Source organism: Gopherus evgoodei, chromosome 1 (genome assembly GCF_007399415.2).
Source record: "Gopherus evgoodei ecotype Sinaloan lineage chromosome 1, rGopEvg1_v1.p, whole genome shotgun sequence".
Taxonomy (NCBI): Eukaryota; Metazoa; Chordata; order Testudines; family Testudinidae; genus Gopherus; species Gopherus evgoodei.
The window spans coordinates 255,393,384-255,415,780 of record NC_044322.1 but is presented as its reverse complement, the minus strand read 5'-3'; the positions used below and the strand labels follow the sequence as shown (position 1 = coordinate 255,415,780).

General features: G+C 43.5%; 1 protein-coding gene across 3 annotated transcripts in view; it reads right to left on the bottom strand.

Moving 5' to 3' along the window:
* The window catches only part of RESF1 (retroelement silencing factor 1), a 51,913-nt gene extending 30,878 nt beyond the window's left edge, over nt 1-21,035 (bottom strand). Inside the window, exons 1-2 of one of the 3 annotated variants that reach the window (XM_030543537.1) lie at nt 20,800-21,035; nt 2,271-2,419 (exon numbers count right to left, since the gene is read on the bottom strand). The gene's annotated coding sequence lies outside the window, so the exon portion shown is untranslated. The remainder of the gene's footprint in view (nt 1-2,270; nt 2,420-20,799) is intronic. The other 2 variants (XM_030543545.1, XM_030543533.1) reach the window with 2 other exon arrangements.
* Nucleotides 21,036-22,397: the final 1,362 nt, after the last annotated feature.

The following is a 22,397-nucleotide window of genomic DNA, read 5'->3' as shown; positions in this document are numbered from 1 at the left end:
TCCAGTGTCTGCTACACTCCCTGTCCCCAAAACCTTCCCTGGGGGACCCAAGACCCAAACCCCTTGGGTCTTAAAACAAGGAGAAATAAACCATTCCCCCTCCTTCCCGCTCCCAGACTTTCCCCTCCCTGAGTTACCCTGAGAGGCTACACTGATCCAAACTCCTTGGATCTTAAAGCAGAGAGGAATTAACCTTCTCCCCACCAATCCGCTGGTGAGTTCAGACCCAAACCCCTTGGGTCTTAAACAAGGAAAAAATCAGTTAGGTTCTCAAAAAAGAAAGCTTTTAATTAAAGAAAGAAAAAGTAAAAATTATCTCTGTAAAACCAGGATGGAAAATGTTTACAGGGTCTTCAGCTTATATAGACTAGAGGGACTCCCTCCTCCCTAGCCTAAGATACAAGTTACAGCAAACAGAAGTAAAATATCCTTCCAGCAAAATACACATTCACAAGTTAAGAAAACAAACATAAGACTAATCCGCCTTTTCTAGCTAGTACTTACTATTTGGAACATCAGAGACTGTTTCAGAAAGATTGAAGAAAGACCTGGTTGCACGTCTGGCCCCCTCTTAGCCCCAAGAGCAAACAAAAAAAAACAGCACAAACAAAGACTTCCCTCCACTGAGATCTGCAAGTATCTTGTCCCCCGATTGGTCCTCTGGTCAGGTGTCAGCCAGGTTTACTGAGCTTCTTAACCCTTTACAGGTAAAAGATATTAACCCTTAACTATCTGTTTATGACAGGGACCTTGAGAATTGTATTTGATTTTTTATTTTTTTTTTTGTTATTAAAACAGCTCGAAGCAGAGATGGTGGTAGCCATGAGAGAGGCTGTTTGGCATTCTTAAAGGGCCCTGAAGATGGGAAATAGGGGCACGGTGCCTCAGAGCCACCCCTGGCCACAAGAGAGTGCTTTGCAGACAGCTGAACTTGTTACAGCCTTAATTTTTTTCCTCCCAACTTTTGTGAATCTTGACTCTTCTAGTTGCCAAACAACTCTGTTGATCTATGACCCTTCCCTCTCATATTTCACTAGTACAGCTGGGACAACAGGCAGTTCTCACTGAGTTAACATTTTTTAATGCATCCCCATTTCATCATTTCAGAAAACATTTCAATCACCATTTGTTGTTGCAAAAGGAACCAATCCTGTTCATAGTTCTGTAGACACTTTTCGCAGTTTGAGGGGCCTCTTTCCTGGGCATCTGTTTTCTCACAGACTTAGGCTAGCCATAATGAAATACAGACCAATATTCAATAATATGAAATTCCTAAATATAGGTCATTCACAGGTTGTCCTGTTAAGGCAGCTTTCAAAATACAAAGGTGATGAAATGAAGACTGAGAATCTGGTCTTTTCTCTGCCATGCTTGTGTTCGCTCTCACACACATTCTTCTCCCCACCTTCCCCTCCTGTCAACCTGGCTTCGCTCCACTTCCTGACATTGATCAGAGGTGGCAATGCTATTGTCTCCAGCCCTACAGCAAAACGGGCAATGGTTGTAGGCTACTCTGGTCCTTTGTTCCCTTCCAGAGAAAAGAACAGTGTTTCCTTAAGATACCATAGTCTAAATTAGATGACCTAATGAAGCTGACTTCTCAATCACCTAATTGTAGAAGCCATTTTTTAATTACAGTATTGATAAAGAAAAATAACCCCAGGCCCCGAAGCCAGGCCTTGATTAAGCTAATGATTACATCAAGGCCATAGGCCTCAATCATATTAACATATAGAAAATAAGAAAATAATCGTTACTAACACACCTGAGGCTAACTTTCTGATTTTATGATACACAAACTATGAATAATGCTGCTAAAACAATATAAATGCTGCTAAAAAGGGGAAGTAACCAGTCCATCACTGCCAAAATGTACTAACAGCTTCTAGTTCATTATAGTTCATTAAGTTGCTCGTGCAAGCATAAATAACTCATGATAACTTGACCAAAGGTACAAACAACATGTATTTTTGGACACAAGTTCCTCAAAAAGCCTAAGTAACGTGCAACTGCTTAACCGCAAGTAGGGGGAAAACCAGGTGTCAATGTCCTGACAATTATGAAACCTTTGTGTGGGGAAGTAAAAAAAAAAGCAGGCTTGCAATTAGCTCACAAATGATATATTAATAGCAATTGTTTTCAGCAGATGTTTTAGCAGATGTCATGTATTAGCCAAATAAGGTAATATCGGATGTATACGCTCATATGATAATTTGTGGTTTTAAGCTTTATAAGTACAGGTATCACTGCTGTAAGGCAGAGCGACTTACCCCTTGCTAGGGGCTTTGTCGTCTCTCCGTGCGTACACATGTATCTCTGATCAATCAATAAAGGAGCCTCAGGCTGTCTGATCAACTCAACACGGTGGTGGTCGTTTTCCACGACAGTATCCTCTTCTGCAGCTGTAAAGGAGTATTTTCTTGATTTCCGATCATTGTGTCAAGTATAAAAAACCAAGAGAAAGGGAAAAGCTAAGTCTAAGCATTTCAAGTAATTAACAAAACCCAAGTTGATAGGTGAGATTTAACATAGTCAGGCCAAGACATTTAGGTTTAGTCATTCAAAACCTTTATTTGTACCAAAAAGCTTTTACAATATAAAAGCAATGACTACTTACACATAAGCAGAAAAAAAAACCAATGGCTAGTTACCCATTCCTGTGGTGTAGGCAGGTCTCGGAGAATTTCTCCTACTATGCTTCAGCTACCCCTTACAGTTGAGCATATTTATATCTATTCAAATTATATAAATCAAACTTTCCTCCCATCAATATTAAGCATTGTAAGTCTAACGTAACTCATATAATATATTAATTTACATAGCTTTTCCTATCGACATTACAGACCTCGGGATTGGCGGTTGTTCATAACTCTGAAATGTTCATAACTCTGAACAAAACTTTATGGTTGTTCTTTCAAAAAAGTTTACAAGTGGACACTGACTTAATACAGCTTTGAAATTTTACTATGCAGAAGAAAAATGCAGCTTTGAACCATCTTAATTTAAATGAAACAAGCACAGAAACAGTCTCCTTCCTTAATCAAATTGTTTTAAACTTACCTCTTTTTTTTTTGTAGTTTATATTTAACACAGTATTGTACTTTTATTGTCTCTGCTTGCATATTTCCAGTTCCAAATGAGATGTGTGGGTGACCAGTCAGTCATAACTCTGGTGCTCGTAACTCTGAGGTTCTACTATAGTTTCATAACGTCTCTCTTTTCTAATTTGTTTATTTCCACTGATCATTCATGCCTACCAGGCCATCTACCTATAGCGACTTAATGTAAGGACTTCCTGGTTTTTGCATAACCACCTTTTGGCAATACATTCTGTACATCCATTGCACTGAGAACATCTTATCTATAAAATATCCTCTAACTTGGATACATTCTATGGTTAAAACATCACCATTGTCCTACACCACAGCTGCAAGAATCAAGCAAGTTTACATGAGGACAAGTCAGTGAGGCAACACCCAGGCCAAATAAAGACTAGGCCTAAACTAGCCAGTTTACACATAGGTAGCATCTCGGCCCCAACAAAATGGCAAAGAGAAGGTTATTCACCTCATGCAGTAACTGAGGTTCTTCGAGATGTGTCCCCCTGTGGGTGCTACACTTCAGGCGTTGGTGCGTCCTGGCACTGCTGATCTGAGATTTTCAGTAGCAGTGCCATTTGCGATTCCACCAGCGCTCATGCATCCCAATCCCCTCAGTTCTTTCTCTACCATAGAGTCCTTACTGCAAACTCTGAAGTAGAGGCGAAGAAGGTGGGTAGTAGACCACTCTCAGGGTCACACATCTCTAAGAACCTCAGTTACTGCACAAGGTAAGTAACCTTCTCTTGGAGTGCTGTCCCTGTAGATGCTCCACTTCAGGTTAATGTAGAACAGCACCCTCATGAGGCTGGAAGAGACTTCAGAGTGGAGTTCGTAGCTGAGGCTAGTATAGTGAGACCTAGTCCTATGTCCAAGCTTGAACCAAGAATGATTGCATAGTGGTTTGCGAATGTGTCTTCAGAGGCCCAGGTGGCTGCCCTGCAGATGTCTAGAATGGGAATATTGTACAGAAATGCTATGGCGGTAGCTAAAGCTCTTGTCAAACGGATTCTGATGCCCAGAGGGGCTTCAATGTTGTGTAGTGAATAGCATGTATGGATACAGCTGGATTTCCATTTGGATAATCTATGTGTCGATATAGCAGAGTGTCACAACCCAATGGCCCCCTCTCTCAGGTCCCCTGGGAAGGCAAATCAGCACTGCATGTTACTAACGCTGTTGAAAGCATCGTAATGCATACTGGGTAGGGTCAAAGGCGTAAGTGTGGAGTGAAAGATTCCTTTGCAGGTTATGAGAGGCCAAAAGGGGGCCAGGAAAGAAGGAAGAGAGCAAAGAACAGGTCAACTCGACAGGTCAGCTAGCTCAGTACAAAGGTAAAATGCTGACTCCAACCAGCTCAAAACCACAGCACACATCTGATTCTTGGCTGCCTGACAAGAAAGATGGGGCCTGGATTCCACCCCGACCAGCCGTGAGAAAGGAGGATTCAGCTGAAGAGACTTGAAGAGGCAGCCAAAACAAGTGAGACGGTGAAGGCCAGCGAGAGGGAAAACAGACTCTCACGTCCCTGGAGCCGATGTGTTTTGGGAATGCTGAGAAGGCCCCAGAAAGACTGTTTGGACTGGTATAAAGAGCATGGGGAACAAAGGTTCCTGAACAAAATGCCCCATAAAGAACCTGGGACTTAAAAACCCCCAAGGGTCGCAGCAAGTTGGAGATCACAGTGGACCCTGGATGACCCGTGCACGGGACAAGAACTCCTATCCACCCCTCCTCCTCCTCCTCTTCTTACATTGTACCCAGGGTTTGCCAGCCTCAGGTCGTGCGTGTGACAGAATGAAAGTGGGTTAGGGTTAGGGTTAGGGTGCTAATGCTTTCTTGCTTCCCTTGAGTGACGTGGGAGCAGTCCCAACACTCATAATACCATAGAATATCAAGGTTGGAAGAGATCTTAGGAGGTCATCTAGTCCAACCCCCTGCTCAAAGCAGGACCAATCCCCAGACAGATTTTTACCCCAATTCCCCAAATGGCCCCTTTGAGTATTGAACTTACAACCCTGGGTTTAGCAGGCCAATGCTCAAACCACTGGGCTAGCCCTCCTCCCTCACCGCTGTTATTTTATTAATAAATCTTTAAAACTTAAACACTTGGTGTGCACCATCATCTCTTCCCCTAAAGATCCTGCGGCCTCAGCCTGATTACCTAACAACTGAGGCAGATTGGTGACAGATTTCTGTCACAAGAGCCCTTTGATCATGATGTTAACACAGATTCAAGGGATTTATGGAAAGGGTTCATTCTGTCTAGGTAAAAAGCTAAGGCCCAGTACACATGCAATGTGTGCAGGACTGCATCTTGAATGTTAGTGTGTGGTTTTGGGTGGAATGTAGGTAAACAGATTGGTTGGTTGAGATGGAACGAAGACGATATTTAGGGCATAAATTTAGGATGTGTTCTAAGGCTGAAGAATTTTGTGTATGGTGATTGAGCCATGAGAGCCCCTATTTCACTAACTCTTTGTGCCGATGTAATGGTGACCAGGAATGCTACTTTCATAGATAAGTAATGAGTAAAGCTCTGATCAGACTTGAGAACCAAAATTTAGGTCCCATATAGGTGTGGATTCTCGGACGTCTAGATATATATTCTGTATGTCAGTTAGGAATTGCTTAGTAATCAAGTGGGCAAATATTGACATCCCATCTACCCGTTGATGGAAGGCAGTGATGGCCACAAGGTGAACTCTCAGAGAGCTCGTAGCAAGCCCTGAGTTCTTCAGGGAGAATAAATAATTCATGCTTAGTGGAAATGGTGCCCAGCTTGCAGGTATTTGTTTCTTTTGGCACCACAGGAAGAATCTTTTCCATTTTTGGAGGTAGATAGTACGTGTGTTGTGTTTCCTACTTTTTATTCACACTTCTTTTACCTGTTCTGAGCAGGTTAGTTCGTTGGGGCGGAGTCATGCCTTCAGGTGAAGTCCCTCCGGGTCCAGGTGGAGGACATGACCATCATCCTGAGAGAAGATTTCATAGACAAGGGAGAGTGAATGGTTTGCAGATCGCCAAGCATGTCAGGTAAGAGGAACCAAGTCTTTCTGGGCCATGTCAGCACTATAAATACTTTTTGGCTCTGTCCATTCATATTTTGTGTATAACTCTGGAGATAAGAGATATCAGTGGGAATGTGTATAGGAGAGGAGCATTCCATTTGATGAGGAAAGCGCTGCCCCTCAGAAATCATGCTCCAAGTCTTGCTTTTGAGCAAAAAACTTTAGGTATTTCTTGTTTACTGATCAAGCAAAGAGATCTATGAGTGGTGGATCCCCACATGTGAAATGTGTTGTTTTATTTCATCATTCAGTTCGTGCTCTTGGGAAAACTGTCCGCTTAAAGTGTCTGCCATCATGTTTATTCAGCTTGGGAGGTATGCTGCTGTAACAGAGACGTGTTTTATGCACCAGTTTCATAGTTTTAGGGCCTCCGTGCATAAGGAGTGGGAATGTGCTCCACCCTGACTGTTTATATTAGGGCTGTTGAGTAATCTCAGTTAACTCATGCAATTAACAAAAAAAAAACCCTACTCACAATTAATCGCAGTTTTAATCACACTGTTACACAAGAGACTACCAATTGAAATGTATTAAATGTTTTGGATGTTTTTCTACATTTTCATATATATCTTTGATTTTAGTTACAACACAGAATACAAGTGTATATTTCAATTACAAGTATTTGCACTGTAAAAATGATAAACAGAAAAAATATTAATTTTTCAATTCACTTCATACAAGTACTGTAGTGCAATCTCTTTGTCCTGAAAGTGCAATTTACAAACGTAGATTTTTGTTGTTGTTCCACAACTGCACTCAAAAACAAAACATAAAAATTCAGAGGCTACAAGTCCACAGTCCTACTTCTTCTTCAGCCAATCACTAAGACAAACAAGTTTGTTTACATTTACAGGAGATAATGCTGCCCTCTTATTTACAATGTCACTGGAAAGTGAAAACAGGCATTTGCATGGCACTTTTGTAGCCGGCATTGCAACGTATTTACGTGCCAGATATGCTAAACATTCGTATGCCCTTTCATGATTTGACCACCATTCCAGAGGACATGCTTTCATGCTGATGATACTCGTTAAAAAAAAATGCGTTAAACTTCTCACTGAACTCCTTGGGGTGGGGGACAAATGTAGGTCCCCTGCTCTGTTTTACCTGCATTCTGCCATATATTTCATGTTATAGCAGTCTCAGATGATGACCCAGCACATTCGTTTTAAGAATACTTTCACAGCAAATTTGACAAAAATGCAGAAAAGATACCAATGTGAGATTTCTAAAGATGTTACAGCCCTCGACCCAAGATTTAAGAAACTGAAGTGTCTTCCAAAATCTGAGAGGGACGAGGTAGGGAGCACGCTTTCAGAAGTCTTAAAAGAGCAACATTCTGATGTGGAACCTACAGAACCTAAACCACCAAAAAGAAAATCAACTTCTGATGGTGACATCTGACTTAGATAATCAAAATGAACATGTGTCAGACCACTCTGCTTTGGATGGTTTTCAAGCAGAATCCGTTATCAACATGGATGCATGTCCCCTGGAATGGTGGTTGAAGCATGCGCATCTGGCACATAAATATCTTGCAACAGCGACTACAACAGTGCCATGAGAACACCTGTTCTCATTTTCAGGTGACATTGTAAACAATAAGCGGGCAGCATTATCTCCTTCAAATATAAACAAACTTGTTTGTCTGAGTCATTGGCTAAACAAGAAGTAGGACTGAGTAGACTTGCAAACTCTAAAATTTTACATTGTTTTATTTTTGAATGCACTATTTTTGTACATAATTCTATATTTGTAAGTTCAACTTTCATGAAGAGTTGAAAAATACTATTTCTTTTGTCTTTTTACAGTGCAAACACTTGTAATCCAAAATATAAAGTGAGTACTGTACACTTTGTATTCTGTGTTATAATTGAAATCAATATATTTGAAAATGTTGAAAACATCCAAAAATATTTAAATGGTATTCTATTGTTTAACAGCGTGATTAATTTTAATCATGCGATTAATATTTGTAATCATTTTACAGCCCTAGTTTATACAAAACATACACATGACATTGTCTGTTAGGATCTTTATCATTTTGCCTCACATGATAGAGAAAAAAATGCAGGCATGCATTGCAGACCGAGCACAAGTTGAGTAGGTTGATGTATAAGAGCGTTTCCGTAGGGGATCACTTATCTTAGGTTGTACACTGGTTTAGGTAGGCTCCCCATCCAATCAGTGAGGTATCTGTTGTGATCTGTATGGATGGCAGATCCTGCTGAAACGGGATGCCTGAGCCAACGTTTATTGGGTTTGTCCACCATCATAGTAAATGCAGGACCTCTGGGATCAGCATGAGTCTTTGCTTACACTGTGCTTTCATGGAATACACATCGAGTTCAGCCATCTTTGAAAACAATGCACGTGTAGTCTGGCATGTTTTACAACAAAAGCAGTGGCCGCCATATGTTCCAGGAGTTGTAGGCAGTTGGGTGTGAACACCCATGTGCTGTCAGAGATTACTGATATGAGGGAGGTCAGCACTGTGAATCGAGGCATCGGTAGCCCTATGGAGTGAAAGAGATGATTTGTCGAGTGATGTGTAATGTTTCTGTCCTGGTAGGACCTTTTAGTAGGGGAATATTAGTATTCCCTGTCTGCGCAGATGAGCAGCTACTACTGCTAGGGTTTTGATAAAGCCTCATGGAGCCGTTGACAGTTCAAATGGCAATACTCTGTATTGGAAGTGATCTTGTCCCATTGTGAATCGTAGGAATCATCTGTGAGCAGGATAGATGGTAATGTGAAAGTAAGCATCTCTGTAGGTCAAGGGCTGAGAACCAGTCCCCCTCTTCCAGCGCCGGGATGACAGAGTTCAGTGTGACCATTTTGAATCTGTGGTTGCGAACAAATTTGTTGAGTTTTCTGAGATCTGGTATGGGTCTCCAACTTCTTCTGAGTCAGGAAATAGTGGGAGTAAAACCTTCTTTCTCTGTGTTGTGTTGGAACTTGTTTCATGGCCCCTAATTGTAGAAGGTGATCTACCTCGTCTCAACAGGTGCTTGTGAGAAGGGTCCCTGAAGAGGGACAGAGGAGGGGGGCAGGTAGTGGGATGGAGGTAAAAAGGGATGGTAGAAGCTGTTTGAATGATCTCCAAAACCCAGTGATCCATGGTGATAGTGGCCCACATATGGTAGAATGGTCGGAGTCAATGATAAAAAAACTTGGATTGTTGGTTCTATTAACACCGGTGGTAGGGGAAGGGAGGTCAGACCCTTGACCAATGCTTCAAAATTGCATCTTGTTTGAAGGTGCTTGGGACATCGCAGCCTGGGATTGGGTAGGGAAACATCTCTGTGGTTTGTGCCTTTGTCTTTGATTAAAAAGGCCTCTGTTGTCGCTCTCTGGTTGTGTTTCTATTGCACTGAAAAAGGTTGCTATCTCCCACATCTGTTGGCGGGAGAGGGAGGAAGGTATAGATGCCCAGGGTTGGGAGCGCCATTCAAGAGTCCTTCATTGAGTTTAGGACTTCCTCTGTTTTTGCAGAGAATAGTTTTTCCCTGTCAAAGGAGAGATCCTCAACTTTAGTCAGGAGGTCCTTTGGAATTCCAGAGGATTGTAGCCAGGAGGCCCTCCTCATGACTACTGCCATAGCTGTTGTGCAAGCAGTCACGTTCATGACATAAAGGGACACTTGGTAAAGTTGTACTTGACATAAGTTGACCTTCGGTAATGGTGGACTGAAATTGCTCCCTTCTGTCTTCTGGGATGTCTGCCAGAAAATCATTGAGTTTTGTTAATTATCATGGTCATACTTCGCTAGTACTGATTTGTAGTTGGCCATGTGGAACTAAAGAGTCTCCGATAAGTAGATTTTTCGTCCAAACAAATCAAATCTCTTCGCGTCCTTGTCCTGTGGGGTAGATTTATAATGGTTTTTTTCCCCTCATTGGTTCACCACCTCCACCACCAAGGAGTTTGGCTGAGGGTGTGAAAATAGGAACTCCATACCCTCTTGGGCACATAATATTTTCTATCCACCCTTTTGCATATCAGAGGTACGGTTGCTGGTATTTGCCATAATAATTCTGCTGTTTCCATCAGAGCTCTATTAATTGGTAGTGCAATCTTAGTCGAGGATGCTGGGTGCAGTATTTTGAGGAGCTGATGTTGGTTTCAGTTACCTCTTCCAGCTGGATGTTCTGGCTTTGTGCCACCCGTTTGAATAACTCTTGAATTGTTTTGAGTCATCTGCAAAGGGGAGCAGGGGTGACATGACTGCCTCATCTGGAGTTGGTGATTGTTCTTGGTTATTGGAATCATCCAATTCCTCTATAGAATCCTCATGCGTCTCTGAGGGTTAATTTGCAGTAGCCATAAGAAGGTTTATCTGTCACCTCTGCAGCATGCGGAGCCTTTGGGCCTGTGCTCGTAGACTGCCCATGGCTCCCACTGTGCCCACTGCATTGAAAATGGCATGGGGGGCACATGGGTTAATCAGCCATGGGGGCATGTCCCTGTGTTCCCTGGCACATTCCCTGCCCAATGAAGAGGAATGTCTGGAGTAGAAGACTGCCTCATCAATATCAGCTTCGTCATCACTGGAGAATCTGGAGGCATTTGGTGAGTCTGGCTGTACTGGTGCCATTGGCACCAGAGAACTGTTGGTTCTAAGTACTGGTGATCCCGATGTGGATGAAATTCTGATATCACCCGCTTTAGCAAGGGAGCATGGTGCCATGGGCAGCAGTGCCGTGCTCTTACATGAAGAAGCCTGGGAGATCGATCCTGTCTGCTTGTGAGTGGCCTTGATCAGTGCCAACTCAGTGCAGTCAGGTATCGGCTCCGTAGTGTGCGGCACCGCTGGAGGTGGCAGAGTGAGCTGAGGTGCTGTCAGCACCATGTCCTGCCTCGTAGTTGGTGCTGTGGAGAAAGAGGCTGACATGCCTGCAATCCTTATCTCTGTAGGCAGAGGTCCCAGTACGGACAGCACCAGAGGCGCCCAGAGTATCAAACGTGCTCACCCTGCTGGTCGCCGGCACCGCAGGTAGTGATCTTGGTGTAGACCATTTTCTCTTCAACGGTTCTCCATAAGCAGGAAATATCTCCCTGTTTCTTCACTTTCTGGAAGAGAGGGTACTCGACCTGTCCAGGGAGCAGGCGCCTGGAGAATCTCCCAATGGGGTTGTTCCAGAAGCGGACAGTGGTATTAGGGATTTATCCATAAGAATCATTTTGAGTAGGAAATCGCTGTCCCTCCTAACTGTGGCTTTAAGATTGCTGCAATGGGATCATTTCTGGGGAATGTGCTCCTCCCCTAAGCAGCAGACATACTGAGTGTCCATCGGAGATGGACATAGCATCCTTACAAGAAGTGTATCTTTTAAACCCAGGAGAACCTGGCATTTTCAGAATCCAACTTCAATTGTGGAACTAAAAGAAACAGAGGGTAAACTCTTAGGGAGGTTTTTTTTTTTTTTTTTTTTTTTAAGGGAATTTAACTGCTTAAAAACAGAAACCTAGATCAACAATGAACTAACCATTGAGGAATAAACTTAATTATTTCTCACTCTTTCCTAGATGATTTTGTGACATTGCCATTGAAGCTCCATCTGCAGCTCAAGATGGTTGAGAAAAATCTGAGGGGCCTGGGACGTGCAAGCGCTGGTTGAATCATCAGTGACACCATAAGACAGCTACTATGCACATGTGTCCCAACAAGGCACTGCTCCTGAAAATCTCCAATCAGCAGCGCCAGGATGCACTGACACCTGAAGTGGAGCACCCACAGGGACAGTACTCGAAGAATAAAAATTATTCTATAAACCTTGTGAACAGATGAATTAGACTGTTCCAATCTCAGCCATTGTTTCGGCTTTTCCATTTAACCTTATTTGATATGCAATATTCTTTGGATTCTGGAAAGAGCTTTTCTCCAAAGACATCAGAAGTACTGAACTGAGATATGAATAACTACCAAATTGGCCAGGCTATAAAAATTCTGTCAGATTTTATTAAAAACAAAACATTGTAGGTACAGTATCCATGTCAGGCTCACTTCAGTAAGGAATATATAGATACAATGGATGAACAAAATAGATTAACAGGTTCAGCTAAATACTTAAGTTATAAAATAATCTTTGATCAACAAAACATTACTAACTATTATTTGTTTTATCATAGCACCTAGAAGCCTTAGTCATGGACCAGAAACCCACTGTTTCCAGCACTGTAGAAACATCACAACAAGACAGTTTCTGCTCCGAAGATCTTAAGATTTACTGAAACAATTAGCTTGAGTTAGTGCATTCTGTGTTAGCCTAGCTCAAGTGAGAGCAACCACACTTCAAAACACCAGAGTTACACAGAGTGATTTGGTTAGCAGCGGCATTGACTGGATTAACAGCTGATGACTTGACCAAACTTGAGTTGTTGCATCCTCACTGCGTTAGTAGCTCAAGCATCATCATCACCGGAGCTTTATTAGTAAATATTAATTTGATGATTCTTTTGTACACTTCGTCTGGCATTCACTTGCAAAGACACCCAACAGCAGCTTCATCAGCAGAGTGAAGGGTCCTAAGTCTACCATGAAATCTAGTTAGTTGATATTTGTCAACAAAATGAGCTATTGACTGACAGCGGCAGCACTGACAATGTGGGTCATCGTGTAGACCCAAGTGTAGAGGTTGGCTGCACGTATTCCTTGGCCAGTTTGGATCCTGTTCAGCAGAGTCCAAAGCTGACATGGCAGGTCAAATCCCAGGGGTCAAAAGGCCGGATCACCGACAAGCAAAAATACTTCAAACATCTGTAGCTGACCACTCATTGTGCCATTGGGTATATATGCTGGCAGATTCCACAGTGGATGCCTTGACATAAATTGTGCTCTGGGGTTACTGAAGATGTCCATATGCAGTGGGAGATCTGGACTGGCATATAGCTTTTCCACCAGTCCACCTGTAGGCTCTCCATGATGAACGTGGGAGGAGCTATGCTGCTCAGAACTGGTAGCCAAGAATAGGAGTGGGGCAAGGGTGCCTGTGATGATGCACATGGTCAAGTTCAATTCAATGTTGACCAATTTACTGTGAGGTGATACACCACACAGGGACACCGTATTCCACTAAGGAACAGAACAGCACCAAAGCCAATGGGCAAAGTGTACACTAAACTGTCATGATTCTTTGGTCAAAGAACAGAATCCTTATTGTGCAGTACTTTGTTTTAGACTGAGCTAGTGCATGACTAGTGATTAGGAAAGTGTGTACTCTATATACTCTACCTTAATCTTGCTGATTTAGTCCAGATGCCCACAAAGGGACCGTTAGCAAAGTACATCTCTACCTCGATACAATGCTGTCTACGAGAGCCAAAAGATATCTTACTGCGTTATAGGTGAAACTGCGTTATATTGAACTTGATTTGATCTTCCAGAGCATGCAGCCCTCTCTTCCCCCAAGCACTGCGTTACCACATTATATCCAAATTTGTGTTATATCCGGTGGCGTTATAACAGGGTAGAGGGGTAACAAAGGATGTCTGTTACTACAAATGACGTAATTAACAAAGCATATGATTGATATGGAGTTATGATCAAACTATGTTCAGTGATGGTTAAGAGATCTCTTATTTATGAAGTAATCACCCACTGACAAAATTTTTAACTCAAAGAATTGCTTGCTACTATAGTTGCACTTAGCAACTGGGTTAGAAATCCCTGAAGCTTATCAATCATGTAAATTGTATTGAGAATTGTTTTAAGGATCATTTCTAATGCATAAATTTGGGCATATAGGAATGATACTTAGGCCAGGTCCACACTACAGCGTTAAATCGATTTAACGCTGTACCCGTCCACACTACAAGGCACTTAAAATCGATTTTAAGGGGTCTTAAAATCGATTTATGTACCCCAGCTAAACAAAAGGAGTAACCCTAAAATCGATATTACTAAATCGATTTAGGGTTAGTGTGGACGGAAATCAAAGTTATTGGTCCCATTTTTTTTACTGAGCTACCCAGAATGCACCGCTCCGGAAATAGATGGTAGACTGGGACAATGGACGCACACCACCGAAGTAATGTGCCCTAGTGTGGACGCGTAAAATCGATTTTATAAAATCTGTTTTATAAAATCGATTTTATTAATTTCGATTTTACTCTGTAGTGTGGACGTGGCCTTAGACAAGCAATGCTGGCTTCAGCCTAGTTTGTTTAACATGAGGGCAATGTTGCCTTACAGTTGTAGCTGGAGGTAATGATGTCCTATACATGATTACAGCCACTGCTTCTTTAATTCCTTATTTTGTAGGGTGGACTGATTAAATCAAGGCAATTTAAAATCACCAATTTAAATGCCTCAAATGAAATTAATTTTAATCAACTTTTCCATTTGTACTTTAGTTATTTTCTAAAGTTACATTCTCATTGGTTGATATAACCATTAAAACATGATTTAATTAATCTCACTGTTAAACAATAATAGAATACCATTTATTTAAGTATTTTTGCATGTTTTCTACATTTTCAAATATATAGATTTAAATTAAAACAAAGATTACAAAGTGTACAGTGCCATGCAAATGTAAACAAACTGTCTGGCAGCCCACCAGTGGATTACCGTGACAAGCCGCATGAGGGCATGTGGCACAGGTTGCCCACCACTGATCTAGACCATCCCTAACAGATGTTGGTCTAACCTGCTTTTAAAAATCTCCAATGATGGAGATTCCACAATCTCCCCTAGACATACTAGTTTAGAATAAAAAACATTTTAAAAGCCTTTTTCCCCCAGGGATTGTTACCCAAAAACAGATTTTGAGAGCCCCTAGAATAGCCTACCTATTGCTCCCATAATCTGTCCTTCCTAGAGTATGGGTTTCCAGGGTAGATAAGGAAATACACCATTACCTCAATATAATGCCACCCGATATAACACAAATTTGGATATAATGCAGTAAAGCAGTGCTCCAGGGGAAGGGAGGGAAGAGCTGCATGCTCCAGTGGATCAAAGCAAGTTCAGTATAACTATTATAGATGAAACCACGTAACATTTTTTGGCTCCCAAGGACAGCGTTATATCAAAGTAGAGGTGTACCTGAAGGACACAGATATAGCCTTCCAATAAATGAAGGACAGGCAGTATTCTTTCCACAACAAAGAACCTTTTTATTAATGCAACTAATAATTCCTAATACAGTAATAAACTAAAAACCTAAATAAAATACAAAGCCCTTATTCTAAGCTAAAAAGCGTTTTAAACTGCAATAACGTACAGTTCAAATGATTCTGAGTGTGCTCTGTAACAGATGGCCAGCCTTTAACCTACACACACACTATACTACTTTATGCTATGCTACACTACACTATAATTATCACTAGCAAGCTTACTGTACATTGATTTCTGCTGCTGCCACTGCTCTCAGCTTTCGGGCAGCTATCAGCTTGGCTCTGCTCCACCTCAATCACTTCAATTCCTCTGGGAGCTCCTGTCCTCTCCATCCCAATCTTCCCCCTACTGCTCCCTCTGCTCCTGAGTGTCTACTTTTATACTGTCCTATCAGCTCCTTACTGCAAATGGTCACTGACCGTTGTTAACTTCAAAGTTATGATCTGTTGATCTTCCCCCCTTGGCTTTCTGCCAATGTTATGTTATGTTTTTCCCTCATTTGAAGCTCAAGCAATTTTTCCCCTTCTGCACCACACAAGCTCAGAAAATATCATGTGACCTGTGGTGACTCATCAGTTTTTTTTGAACTACTTTAACCTACCTTCTGCCCTTGACCTATTTTCAGTGACCATGTGACTTGCAGCGTCCAATGGTATGTGACATGCAGCTTCTAATAGTAGAGTGATTTTTGCTTATTCCAAATGGAAGATAGGGACAACAAAATGGAGTCTGAGGAATTTCTTAGATATCAGAATGTCCTTACTGAAATTTTCTCCCTCATGATTTAACCTTATTTAACTTACCTAATCAATACGCCAACGACAGCTGTAACTATTTAATCACTTCTTAAACTCCTGGGGGAATTCTGCACTAAAAAGTTAAAAATTCTGGAACAAGTTTCTTGAGGGAGGCGGGAGGAACTGTTAGGGAGTTTCCCTCATGCAGATTCTGGCTGATCCCTAGCCTCTCCCATTCAGTCAGGCACATGTCCCTCCACCCCCACTCAAGACACACACACCCCATCCCTATGTGGCCCTGCCCCTCTGCCCATGTGGCCCTGCACCTCCCTCCCCCATGGCCCTGCGCCTCCACTCCCATTCTGCCACTGCACTAGTCTGACCACCCCCACTAGCCCTTATGAATCCCTGTCTGTGACACACACCGCCAGCAGCCCCACACTGCCTGTCTCTCTCCACAGTCCGTCTCCTGACCTGGCCCTACAGGCACTGTGAAGGCGGCTGTGCAGGCTCTCTCTCTTCCCTAACTGGCTGGCAGAAGCTGCTGTGTTCTATCACCCTCTGGTGGGCAAAAGACGGAACTGCAGCAACTTTTCAGACGACGCTTTTTTCTGTGCAAAAAAATTAAAATATGCACAGCTTATTAATTATGCACACATGCAGTGGCGCAGAATTCCCCCAGGAGTATACTGAGGCCATCTGTGGCCATGATTCTCTTTTATGGACATAGATATTAATCAATTCATTACTCAATGGTTTGCTGTTACACTAACTATAGAACACATCTCTTATAATAAATGTTCCCTGCCCATCTGGTCAATTACATTGCCCATTTATGACAACTACCAACTTTTGTTAATTAATCTTTTCTGCCTCTGGACTATGTCAGCAAGGTCAGGATATGGAGAGTGGATATTACAGTACAGTCCTACTAATAATAACAGATGTTAGTCTCACAGTAGCTCAGTTTAAAAGAAAGCACTATTGTAGACAAACTCTGGCCAACACAGCAAGAATTCTGGAATTTTTAGTCAAAGAATCGGGAGTTTAATACACAAAGAACTATAAAACATTAATATTTTACTAACATTCGGTTACATAATTGGTAAGCTGAAGACACCTGTTTCAAGGATAAGGTTAGCAGGAACCATTGTGGTCATCTAGTCTGACCTCCGGTAGAACACAGGCCAAGAACATCTTCAAAATAACTCCTAGGTCACATCTTTTGATGAGAAGATCCAAACTTAAATGTAAAAAAATTGTCAGTTATGGAGAATCCACCACAATCCTTAGTAAATTCTTCCAATGATTAGTTACTCTCACTATTAAAAATGTATCGCTTATTTCAAGTCTAATTTATCTAGCTTCAACTTCCAACCATTGAATCATGTTATATCAGCCTCTGCTAGACTGAAGATTCCATTATTAAACATTTATTCCCCCTAATCAAGTCACCCCTTAGCTGTTGATTCTCCTTAACCAAGAGAAAGTTATTAGCCAAGATGGTAAGGGATACAATCCCAAGCTTGACGTGGCCCTAAATCTCTGACTTCCAGAAGCCAGGTGAGAAACAGGAGAGCATCATTCCAACTGCCCTGTTCGGCACACACTCCCTGAAACTCTGGTACTAGCCACTGACAGGAGAGAGTATAGTAGCCTAGATCAACCATTGGCCTGACCCAGGTTCTTAAAAATATACTCTGAGTTCTTTGAGTCTACCATTACCAGGCATGCTTCCTAATTCTTTTATCATTCTGACTGCTCTTTTCTGAACCCTTTTCAATTGATCAATATCCTTGATAAAATAATGGATTCTTCAATCATAAAAAGACATTTGTAGCCAGATTATGACAAAACATCTGTTAGAGTGGTTCCTGATAAACTAAAAGCATCTATCAGAAGATCACTACTTCAACAATTACAGAAAACAGCTACCCACTCCTCAATCACAAATAGCCCTTTTCTGGCCATCTGGACACATTTCGTAAGTCAATGGGTCAGAGGACACACAAGCCCTTACTAATAACATGCAACGGTCAAGCAAAATCCAGCTTATTGATAACACAATAGGGCAGATTGTATTTAAGCTTAAATACAAAGAATTATAAACACAAGGCATGGTGGGACTCTGGCTCACCTACAAAGAATCAAAGTGTAGTCATAAGTTACTATGGTGAGGTTGGTTTTTTTTGTTTTTTAAAATCATCCCCTGAGGCTGGCTAGAATAAGGAAGCCTGCTATTAACTCCATGGCCTGAAAAAAACAAGGTTGAGAGGGCTGGACAACATGGTTCTCAAAATCTTCAGCATTCCAATAGCTTTTTGGAGACACAGATCAAGACTCCTCAGCTTTTATTTGTAGAGATAACCTTCCAATGGCATGAGCACGAGCTTATGGAGCAAGTTTTAGTGATTCTGTTCTTGTATTTCCTTTTTTCCGCTGTATGCTTTGGCCTTGCAAATAGCATAAACTATGTTTTCAGTGCACTTCAGAGAATTTCAGTTTTTCATATCTGTGATGCTAACAATTTATGTCCCTTATGATGAAAGATTTCTTCTTCTTCTTCAGCTCTACAGATAAGTTTGGTAGTTCAGTCACACCACTCAGCTTCTGGGTGTTCCTTCTAGCCAAGCCAGTTTTATATCCTCACAGTATAACCTTAGATGTGCATTAATGGTTCTAGGCTGAATCATAAATGCAAGTCCTGAATGTACCATGGTATTGAAGGATATATGGAGATCAGCACATGGCACAAAAACTGATGACTGCGGTATTTTTATTTACATCACCAAAATTGCCATCTTGAATTGAACATGAAAACATCTTTGGAAACTATATTTTTCTTTGTGTTCAAAAGAATTCTAATCTGCACTCTAGTCTATGAACGTTTGTATGTCATGGTCACCACTTTGGATCTGAGCACAGTCTGACCTGATGTGGAACAGGAATCTGAAGGGTCCGCCTCCTCCCAGGTGAATGCCCTGGGCTATGGCAGGTCTTTCTTGGCTCTCTGGTTGAAACTGTTCAAATGTCTATAAATAGTTCAAGGAGCGTTAGAGTAAAACTAAAGTGATATGTCCAAGACAAAATATGGAACTCAAGTTTTAGAAATAGTGGAAATCTCAACATCTATTCTGAAGATGCATGTATTCTGAAGATACTATGCACATTACATAGAAAAACTTTTCATTGTGTACGTGAGATTATCAAACAAAACTGTTAGTGGACTGAGTTACTTTGTAGTCATACTAACCTTTATTGTGAAATCCAACTAGTAGTTCAAATTGTCCTAACCTGTTCTTTCTATATGCAGACTAGGTCAGAAGCAAGATGCATGTTGTGTTGTTTGCCAGATATGAACTAGGTGCTAGGTACAGTTAACGCAGATGTCTCCATGGGCCCCACACTACAAGGAGGATGTGGAAAAAATTGGAAAGAGTCCAGTGGAGGACAACAAAAATGATTAGGGGGGCTGGAGCACATGACTTAGGAGGAGAGGCTGAGGGAACTGGGATTGTTTAGTTTGCAGAAGAGAAGAATGAAGGGGGATTTGATAGCTGTTTTCAACTATCTGAAAGGGGGTTCCGAAGAGGATGGATCTAGACTGTTCTCAGTGATACCTGATGACAGAACAAGGAGTAATGGTCTCAAGTTGCAGTGGGGAAGGTTTAAGTTGGATATTAGGACAAACTATTTCACTAGGAGGGTGGTGAAGCACTGGAATGGGTTACCTAGGGAGGTGGTGGAATCTCCTTCCTTACAGGTTTTAAGGTCAGGCTTGACAAAGCCCTGGCTGGGATGATTTAGATGGCGACTGGTCCTGCTTTGAGCAGGGGTTTGGACTAGATGACCTCCGGAGGTCCCTTCCAACCCTGATATTTCTATGATTCCACTGACATCCTCCTGAATGCTGTATACAAAACCACTGAATCATTCGTTTACACTATTTGAACTAGTACCATCCAAGTATATATCACTAAGTTGTTTTTAAACTCCAAACAGTTCTGAATAACAGGAACACCAAAGTATCATTATTTCTCTATGATACATAAATACACACGCAGAGTTTATTGTTCGAGACACAACTAATCACTGCGTTTCCCTACACCTACCCCCTGAAAACCGTAATGAATAACTGCGGAGAATCGCGCCCCCAGGAGGTTTACCCCTGGGAAATTTATATCCTTTGTGCGATCCCAGGGAGCCCGTTTTAGTAACAGCAGCTCGAGACGGGCTGGGAGAGTGATCAACTTGGGGACACGCCCGGGCCTCAGGCTCCCTCCCTTAGCACCGGCGACAGGGAAAGCGGGCGGGGAGGCGCCGCTCCCTTCCCAGACAAAGCCCCCGCGCCCGCCGCTCAGGCCCGCCAGCCCCTCTTCGGATCGGAAGCAACGAGGCCGGCGGCAAACGCGCCAGGCTGCGAAGATCTGGGTGGAGGCAGCTCCCCCCACCCCCGCCCGCGGGTCCCCAGGCCGCTGGCCCCTCCCCCCACGAGCGGGTTCGCTGAGGCCGGGGCAGCGGCGCAGGCTGATGACCCGCAGCTCCCCGAGGAGCAGCGATGCGACCCCCTCCCCCCCCGGCAGGAGGCTGATGCGCGCCCCCGTGCGCTGCTGAGGGCACAGAGCTGCCCAATGACGCGGCGGCGGGGGGGGTCTCCACACTCCGCCTCGGTTGGGGAGCGGGGAGTCCTCTTGCCCAAGCGCCCCGGAGCCCGGCCGCCACCTCTCCCGCGCGCTCCCAGCCGGCCGCTCCGGACGCCGCCGCGCAGGTACCTGAGCATGTAGCGGGCTCGGAGCGGCGGGCGGGACGGACGGTTCCCGTGAAGCGCAGCCGGCGGCAGGAGCTGGAACGAAGCGCGAGCAATGGAGTTGTTGGGGGAGGGGAAGCGAATGCGTTGTTGGTCCCCAGAGAGCGCGAACCGTTGCCGCTGCTCTGCTCGCGCTGCCCTAGCTCCGCGTTCCAACCTGGTCTCAGACTGACCCGCAAACTACCCAACCCCGCCCCGCCCCGGCTGCCTGGACCCGCCCCCAGGAACGCTGGCCCCAGAGGAACAGGCGGCGGCAGGAGAGCCGCGTGTCGCGCAGTCCTAGCGTCCTCCGAATTCCAACCGCTCTCCGTACCCTACCCCCCACCCCACGCTAGCAGAGCCCGGCGGCAGGCACCCGCGCGCTGCTTCCCCCAGGCCGAGCGAGGCGGGCTGTCGTCTGGCCCCCAAGGCTGCCCTGCAACCGCTCTGAGTCCAGCAACCGCGGTGTGGGGAGCTGCTGGACCAAAGTTTTGTTTTTTTTGGGGGGGGGGGCGGGTTGCAAGCAGTGGAGAAGCTGTTGCAAGGAATTGGAATTTGTTCAGCAAAGAGAGTCTCCCGCTGATGCAATTGGGTCGGTTCATCACTGAAAACAAAAATGTGAAATAAAAAATATTCGGGGGGGGGGTTCTCTCTCCCCCCACCCCAGCCATTGTAATAAGCCCAGCAAACACTAGGGGTCGATTTGCTGAAACGTCATACATTTTCAAATGAAACAAAACTATGTTATTGATTGATTGATTGATTGAGGCAGAAAAGTCACTTACTCCAGAATCAGAGTGACCTGAGAGTTACACCAGTGTTGTTAGAGCAAGGGTCAACTATTTGCTATTATCCCAGCTGCTCCCTTCATGCTTTCCGCACCACGTACTCAGACTACTCAGTAAAGGAAGTTAAACAAATGTTAAACAGATGCATCCTGAGTACCCCTAGAGAGAAATTCAAAAAATGCAGAGGCTAGCAGAATTTATGCATGCGAAGCTGTTTGTCACAGGGTATAAAAAGCCTGTTCTGCACTTGTAAGGTGTGCTTCTCTCTCTGGCATGAGTCGAGGAGAGCACCCGCTCAGCTGACTGACAAAATAAAGAACTTGGTAACCGTCTTTTAGTCTTCCGTGCCTCCTTGGGGTAATTGAGTAAGCTCCAGGGGGAAACAAGCCCATTTGGCTAACAATGGCGACCCAGATGGGACTTCTCTCCCTGTAGAGGGCGCTGACCGGCGGCCGAGGGCGATTCAGAGAAGTAGCCACCTCAAGCTGTTGGTTTGCTCGAGCCTTGGATCGTCACAATCGGCCGGGCTGGCTGCGTCCTCTCTAAAGAGAACTCCGAAGGACACGGAAGTAAGACGGCTCTAGGAGAAGGGAAGTCCGACTGCCGGACGCGGCCACTTCAGGCGGTAAGTGCGTTTACTTCTGGGTTTGAGGAATACCGCCCCCGAAGTGTGGGTTGGACGATGGAAACCCCCTAGGCGACCCGTATACAGGAAGGTATATTAATGATACTGCAGTTTTATAAATGTCTTGTTGTTGTGTTTCTGGTTAAGGAATAAGCAAGTAACGGCCAATGA